Genomic DNA, 8,907 nt, shown 5'->3' on the forward strand with positions numbered 1-8,907 from the left:
CATATTGGTGCAACTCTCCATAACTCTCACCCCGGGACAGAAGAAAACACACCTGACTCAGCGGCAGCTTGGGCATCTACAGACCCTCGCACATTAATAACAACAGATCTCGGGGGATTATCTTTCACAGGTGAGACTGAACAGTTTCTGGATGTTTTTTTTGTCATTTTTAGCATTATGTTGACCGCTTAATTAGCCACCAGTGTCAGACTATTAATAGCTAGCGATATGGCCAGTAAGCAGTGAAAGCTGAGACTTTATACGAAATCAAAGTTTAAATGAATTCTTATTAAGTTTTAACTTGTATTGTAGTTTATATCATACACTAAATTGTGTTATGAGCACAATATGTACAGAGAGCACTTTGACAAGGCAGTGTCTGACTGTCAGTATCAGGGATGGAGCTGAAGCATCTCTCTTTAATTTCACTATTCGTTTACAAAGAGTAAGTTTATCATCACTTGATTATAAGGATTTCATAGCTTATCATAAAACTGTGTACTGATTATATATATATATATATATATATATATTTTTTTGTAGCCAACTGCAAACAGGACAAAGCAAGCCTTAAGGAAAGCTGAGGAAAGCCTGTTCTCTGCGTTTCCAAGAGACTAGGCTACACCTCCACAGCCTAATGTTGTATTTGTACTCGTTAAAACCCAGAACAGCCCTGAATGACCCTGATCATATTCAAGCCACTCTCTCTCCCCGGAACACACTTCCAGGAGCATTTTTTAACCTTTGTAAGGGTTCTTTTATAACAATATAATTACCTTATTAAATGTTTCTGTCGTTTTTGTCAAATATTTAAAAATAACCAGTTTTTTCAGTCAATCACAATACTATAGACTGCATTTAAATTTATTTACACAGGCTGTTTAGTGCTGATCATGTACTGTATGTGCATTTACACAAAAACTGCATAATGTAAATAGCCTAGAAATGATAAACACAGGAACTCCTTAATGAGTGAAGCTGCAATATCATGACAAAATCATTGTTTATTATTGCTCTTTATGTTGTAATAATGATAATTAATTTTGATTTATAGGAAGGTTATTTTGGGGGGGGGGTCATATTCTGGTCTGTGTTAAACATAACTATACTTTGACATTTTGTTGTACAACGTAAACTGCACACACTCACACCCCAAACATTCCTATGTAGTAACATATTGAAAAATAAAGGACTGTTTCAGAATGTGTGTTTTCCGCATGGGTGTGTGTGATTTGCATTGTAGAGCAAAATGTCAAGCTTTGTCAAGTTGTTTACATTATTTTACTCATTCATTGAAAAACTTAATTAGAAAATATAGGAAAATCTTGAGGGAAGCAGTGGAGATTTAGTCTTTATTAGTCAGGTTTTTTCGTCACAACGAAATATATAAAATACTCAAGGAGCTCATTAATTAAACACAATTTGGAATTCATGACCACAATTTTATTTGCTTGTCATTAGTTGTGTCTTACTTTGTTTAATAATTATTACACAAATACCATTATAAAACTGTACTTTTCATGATTATTTAATTTACTTTATAATTTACTATTAATTTATTCTTCATTATTGTCTATTCTGTATTATTCCACCCTTGATATTACATATTCTACTTGCTATTATTCATATATTGTTATTCATTTATTTATTATTGTATTACACATATAACTTGTGCTATTATAAATCTATTATATCAGTTATTGTGCTGTTATACTCGCTTTTTATATTATTCACTTTACTACCACTTGTACTACGTATACATTTTAATATTACATATCACATTCACTATATTTCTGCTGTGCATCAGTGCATATTAGTTTACCACTATAAGTTTTACTGGATCCATAAAGGATTATCAGTTACATTTGTTATTGTTTGTTGTGGAGTTTATATCTGTATAGAGTGCTATGAAAATAAAAAGCAGAATACCAGTGTGTCCCTTTTTGATTTGTATTTGCTGGTTTTATTCAATTTTCTCAATGATGGTAAATTATTAGTGCTTAAATATGTATTATTTAGATTTTTTCCCTCAGTATTTCAAAGGGAACGAGCTGTGTTCTGACCTGAAGCACGAGAAAAGCTAAAATGTTGGGGTTGAAGACAGAGAAAGCAATGAAACAACTTAATTTCATTTAATGTTACATTAAAATTACATTACATGTATATGTCACAGTTATACTACATCAATATTAGAATTGTTAACCGAAAAAAATCAGCCAAATCAACACGAGTGTGAGTGTGAGCTTTTACAATTTCTTAAGAAAATTATTAATTTTCCAAGCCTAACTGAATAACTGGAGGCAGAGTTATTTTTAACTCCATGTAGATCACAAACCACTGAAATTGGTTGATAAATGTAAACGTTATCGTGTTTTTATCCTGAAAAAATGCAGCTCCCCCGTTTACCTCCATTTGTTTTTAAGGCAGTCTTGCCCTCACAAACATGGCGGACGTGTTGACGTATCGCAGCAACGGCCCGAAGCGGCCAATGAGGCGTCTAGGTATTTATATGTCTATGGTAATAAGTGCCCTGCGTCACCAGATCACCACATCACCAGATATTCCTCCACTAAGGGTAAAATCTTTGCGTGGCAGGGGCAGCTGCCATTTAACCTGCCACCGCTATGTGCGGCTGCCACTGGACCTGCCACCGCTTGCCTCGCGACCCGTCACCGCTATAGCAAACGGGTGGCGTGATGCTTAGGTGCTGTGCGCTCCATTATGGTTTTAAAGGGAGTAATAATCTGGCAAATAGGTAAATAAATGTAGAATGCACTGTTTGTTTATTCATAAGCATCAATCAGAGTGTAAACAGAGAGAGATGTTGAGGCAGGCGCGACACTTTGGGGCTGCGCGAGCCGTTATGCTTAAGGGAGGAATAAAACTTAAGTTATGTGGCGAACAGGTAAATAAATGTAGAAATGCACTGTTTGTTTGTTTATATGCATCAATCCGCCGTTATGGATGTAAAGGTTATGTTTATATACGTACATTCAAGGCTGTAAAATGACAAACGTAACGTGCAGGCTTATATTTAAAACAAATGCAAAAAAACAACAACAAACAAACAAAAAAAAAACTACTTTTAAAAGTAGTTAAGTTACATCGGGTTTTGGGGGGCTGTCATCGACCCGGGACGTTTATTGCTTTGAAACCGGCCACCCCACCCCCACCCGCAAACAAATACAACACCGACGACCCCCAGCCTTCAGACGTAAGAAGTTTTTGATTGGTTGAACTACGTTGAACTGTAACCGAGCAATCTGATTGGTTGTGAGCGAACCTGGATTTGAGGACGACGGGCCTGAAAGATCATAACCTGGACATCTTTTTTTGCGTAAGTACACTTTTTTGGCTACAGCTACATGCATGGAAAGGCGCTAAAAATAATTTATAGTCGCTATATTTACTTTTCAATTTTTTTTAAGGTGTTGACGATTCTTGGAGAATTTTAGCATGGAAGGTAAGCAAAATAATTCGGCATTTTCTTAACATCAACAACATTTCTTACTTCAGTAAGAGTAGTAGTGATATGACGAACTGTGTATGTGTGCTCTCGGCGCACTGATCATGAGGTCACCGAGTTCTGGACCTCGGTAATGTTTTCATGTAGTTATGAATGTCTGCATGACATATATAATTCAGTTTAGACAGTTTGCAAGAATGTTTAGCATCCGCGGTATGATAATGATCGCTGCAAGACGCAGAATGAACCAGTTGTGAGTGAGGGCGCGGGCGCAGCATCACTGATAGATCCAGCTATTATAAGCGTTTTTGGGATTTGTCACTTAATTTAACACTTTAGAAAGTTAATGAAGTAGGAAGTTGCAGTTTAGGGTCAACCATATCTGTATCATATTTATATCATTTTATATTTGAAAAAGATTTTAAATAATTTTGGTTTATTTTTCGTTTTTGTTTGTTTTAGAAAAAGCCCATGGACAGATTATTACTTACAGGATAGCACATTCGTTAAGGAAAACGTAAAAAATATGATATTTTCAGTCAGAAACGTTATCAACTCTATCAAAAACAGTAGCATTTCACACTAGTGCACAGATTTGTAGAACAAGTAGGTTAATGAAATGAAATACGCAAAGTATTCCATTCAGTAGTTAAATTGTCACAAATCATGCTATAAACATTCATAAGAGCAATAGACAAAGTTATCAGCTATAGCAATGGTTGTTAATAAAAACTATAACAGTAATATGTATTGTTGCATGAATAATAAACGACTGATAAAATGATCCACCCCTAACTATAAATTATTAACAAGTTTTGATGCAATAAATAGGGTATGATTTAAAAAATGATCATCCCTCCGAAACAGAGAAAACATCTTTCATAAACATCTAAATGTCTGTCTCTTTTAAAGTGTTTACAGTGTATATAATGAGTTGTATTTGTAGGGGTTATTATAGCACAATTCTATAATAATAGAATTACCCACCTCACCTTACCTCACTAATTTTCAAAGCCTGGGTACGGGCATAAGTCATGACTATGATATCATATTTCTGCTTAGTTCAGTATATTCACGTAGTTGTCAAAAATAATGCACTGTGAGGATCAGTGGTGTTAATGTAAGGGCATCAGACGCTCCAAACACATACATGTCAGCTTGTTCTGAAAGAGGAACTGTTCACTGATGACACAGAGCCGCCTTCAGATCGCTGAGTTTATGTGCAGTCATTTGGCGTTTCCCTGTGGTCTTGTTTGGTATGATAGGTTGACTTCTTATTTGTTAATGTTACTGTATAATTGAACAAAGTACTGTAAAGTTGTAAATACACTCTGTAGTGACATTTCTGCAAAGTATGTTTCCAAAAAAAGAGCACTTTAGATTAAAATCTATCTTTAATATATTTTGTTAACAAATAATAACATGAATTTGCAAAGTAATAACACTAGAATTACAACTGTTTTTGTGAAGAAAAAAGGTTGGGGTGCTTTGCAGTATTGATTGAGATAGGAGTGGGCCATGGAGTAAAAAAGATTTAGTACCACTGATTTAGGATATGGAGTGATATTGTAGCAAATATTCTTTGTCATCCTGATGGTGTTTTGGTCTGCTTATTCAAATTAGTTTTCTTTTTCAGCAAGGACGTTTGAGTTTGTCAGTGAAGAGGAGCTTTGAAGCCTTGGAGGAGATCAGGACTGCTGTTACTGCAGAACATCTGTTACAGCATCCAGTGATCATATATCCAAACGGCATCTAACATTTGCCATTCACTTTACAGATGGTGACACAAGTGTAAGTAATTGTTAAAAATGTAAATGTAATGTAATATTTATATGTAATATAAATTATGTAATATTTTGTAAAATCACTATAATATATGTTGTTTTATGTATAATATCCAAGATCCATTACTTGTCATGTTAATTCCATTATCGCTCTTTGTAGGCAAGTTCTCAATACCATGTTACTGTCCTGATCGACAAAGTGGTAGAAGGAGCCACTGGCATTGTTCGTGTTGTACGTGTTTTGTCAATTTTGAAACTTGTACTATTGTTTTTTAAATATTTAATTTTGTAATGATACATTTTGTTTGTTTGTCTTTGTTGTGTGCCAACAACAGGTCTGATGTTCCCAGAAAAAGCCTCAGGTCGACACATAATACATAGCCATCCTACACAGTAAATGTAATAAAGTGGAAAATGTCATAATGTAATGTATCATTATTTCTTAGATGACAGAAAACCCTGCCTGGACACCATCCATGTTGACCCAGTTCAGAAAGAGAACCTGTTCTGCAAGAAATGTGGGATTCATTTCACGAGCACATCCAACTACCAAAGACATGGAAGACAGCAGCATGGCAGACAGGAACCAATGATATGCGTTGATTCTGTGAATGGAATATATGTGACAACAAAAGAATCTCATGGGATGAGACTACCAATACATGTGCAAAAGTCTTCTGTTTTAAATTATTTTGCCTGTGAAGTGCAGGCATGCACAGACTTCATGAGCATTGCTGCAAACAGTGGAAACCCTGGGAAAGAATGTTTTCACTTAGAAAGGACCAGGACAGCAACATCATACAGTCCTCCACCAGCACTACGCAACGAGTCCCTGCAGGAGATGCAAGAAAAAGGACTTTTTTCAAAATCGAGACTTGAAGAGTGCACTGCAGTAAACCAGCAGGCTTGCTCTGAGGACATAGACTGTCTTTCCTATTTTTTTGGGGTGAGCATGGCCTTTCTGAGCGATATATATACTTTTCTGTGTACACAGGCCAAAAGGACAATTGGTGTAAGTTTGGAAGAACAGTCTGCACATTTGATAGTAAGACTGGTAAGTGGCACTGCCAGTGCAGAGGTACAAAAAATCGGATCAGTTGTGTCCATAGATACTTATCCATGTGGTGGCTTTTTCAAGAGCATCCCCAGCTGTTACAAAATGCAGTGGACACCTCAAATGAGGATATTGAAGATGTTGAGGAGATGATCAGTGCTGGTGATGATGTTCACCAACATTCACGTAGTAGTATCATCATGGAAACCAACTACTTCTGGAGTTCAAAAAGGATACCAGAAGACCTTCCAGTGGATTTAACCACAACAGAGAAGCCCGTTCCTAAGTACAGTGCCCATACTGTCCTGGCCCATGTCCTCCAGATCTTGGAAACAAAATACTCATCACCCGACAAGCAACTGTTTATGGAATATTTAAACAGTTTAAAGGTAAAATGACTAATGTAATGGTTAATGAGCAACTTTCTTTCTTACTAAAACTCACCTTAAAAATCACCTTGAATTGATTTATTTTATATCTAGGTGTTTCTGTCTATGCCAAGGAGTGTCCTGTCTGCAGAAACCTGGTCCGGTTTCAAGAATATGAGAGTGGGTTTCACAACTACAATAACAGAATTTTTCTGTCAATCCCTTTATGCTCTTTTCTGACTGCTGGTGTTTCAGTAAGTATACACAAAATTTAGATATTTAGAGAGCATGTTTCAAGATTTCACAATAATCATGCAAAACTGTTCATCAGTGGAGTAAAACCTCTATTAAATTTACTTTCCACAGAATCATATTGCTGTGGGTCGGCTGTTTAGAACAATTGAATCCCATTCAAGAACTGCTTTGCCAATCAACATGCTAAGAAAAGCATTCTACCATTTCAGTGCTTTAAGGCAGTACTCATACAATTGTTTTTGTTACCGCTGTGGTTATCATCCATCCATTGTCATAGCAGACACCAATTGGAAAGTTGCATTTGATATACCAGGTGAGAGTCAAATCTGAATAAAAACCCTCAGATCTGTAAATGTTCTTAACACAACATTTAGGCCTTCAAAATAACACACATTCACATACAACCCCTTTTACTATAATTTCCAGTCAATCTCATGAGACGCCCGGACATTCAGAACACTGGCCTCCAGGACACCCTTGTTAATGTGGCAGCAAGATGGGAGAACCTGCAAAAGGAGATCATTGCCACTGGATTTTGTGACGGTACCAATGAAAATACTGTTTCAATTGTTTAACAGTACTATTGCCATTAATGTTAATAATGTGTCTTAATAATATATTACGTTTCAACATTAAGGGTAAAGCCTTGGGTTTTGTAGCAGTAGAACCAAAAATTAACTGATGTTAATCTTAGAAAAAATTCTGTTCCTCAGACTCATCTAACAATCCTTCCTCAAGTCCACTGACATATTCAGCCTTAGCTCCTTGGATTGGACAACACACAAGACTACACGACAAGCTTCCAAAAACAGAAGTTTTCAAAGGTCTCTCTCAAAGTGAAAGGGTGAGCTCTGTATGCCGTGAAAGCCAGGACATTGGTGAAGAACATATTTTACAAATACTGGACTCTAAATCGGTAAATATTTATACTTGAAGTCTCACAGTATTCGTGTAAGCACTCAATGTATCGCTATTAACTTTTTTCCCACGAACAACACTAATAGAAAGTAATTTCTCCACAGCATAAAAGAGAAGACCTGGTGAAGGCATGCAACTGTCTTGGAGTGTCAACAACTGGCTCACAAACAGACCTTATAAACAGGCTGGAGGAACTTCTCCTTTATAAGGAGGTTTACCCCAAAATGTTTGTAAAGCTGAAAAAAGCTAAGATATTGTTTTTCAGTGTCATTAATTCATTTGTGTAGGGTTACTTTTTTTGTTTAAGTACCATCATCTATGCAGAAAACATGTATGTAATTTGTCATTCTTGTCACTTTAACACAGGTGGAGTATTACATATGGGCTGCACCCATGGTGTTGTATATTATACATCACCATTATGGTGGCAGGAATCTGCACGGGACCACGGGGATGCTCTGCTAAGTTTTAAATATCCCCCCACTGTGTACATCTTTGACATCGCTGGACGTGTTGCCTATGGAATTAGATTTGTGCCAAATAAAATGAATGTAATTTTTCAAGAAACGTATGAAAATATCAATTGAAACTGAATAAAATGTCTTTGAAACTAAAAAATAAATAAATTACAGGCAAAATCTTGGACCTCGTTTTTAATACACTGCAGGTTTTGCAACTGTTTTCTCATCTTTCATTCGCTGATCTGTACTTACAAATGCACTTCCAGAGTTTTCATTTACGCTTCTGAAGTTTTCGTTTACGATTCTGAAGATTTCATTTACGCTTCTGAAGTTTTCGTTCGCCATTCTGGCACAATGCTCTCGTGGGGGCGGGGCTAACAGCGGTGTGTTCTCATTGGCTACTGAGTTTTTGATTGACAGCTTCTTGACCTGGAAGTGAAGGCGTCAGTATCGTTGCGTGACCATAACCCTAAAACTCAGTGGCTGGTAGGGATGCAACGATTATTGATTTTGTTGGTACGATTATAGTCTGAGGAATAATCACGGTTTCACGATTATTATGATTAGTATGCATTTATTCATTTCACAACATAAAATAACA

The 8,907-nt window shown here is 36.3% G+C and overlaps 1 pseudogene; it reads left to right on the forward strand.

The window, feature by feature from the left end:
• The first annotated feature begins 1,595 nt into the window (after positions 1-1,595).
• LOC131537303 (uncharacterized) lies at positions 1,596-8,473 on the forward strand (annotated as a pseudogene).
• The last annotated feature ends 434 nt before the right edge of the window (positions 8,474-8,907 follow it).

Source organism: Onychostoma macrolepis, chromosome 03 (genome assembly GCF_012432095.1).
Source record: "Onychostoma macrolepis isolate SWU-2019 chromosome 03, ASM1243209v1, whole genome shotgun sequence".
Classification (NCBI taxonomy): domain Eukaryota; kingdom Metazoa; phylum Chordata; class Actinopteri; order Cypriniformes; family Cyprinidae; genus Onychostoma; species Onychostoma macrolepis.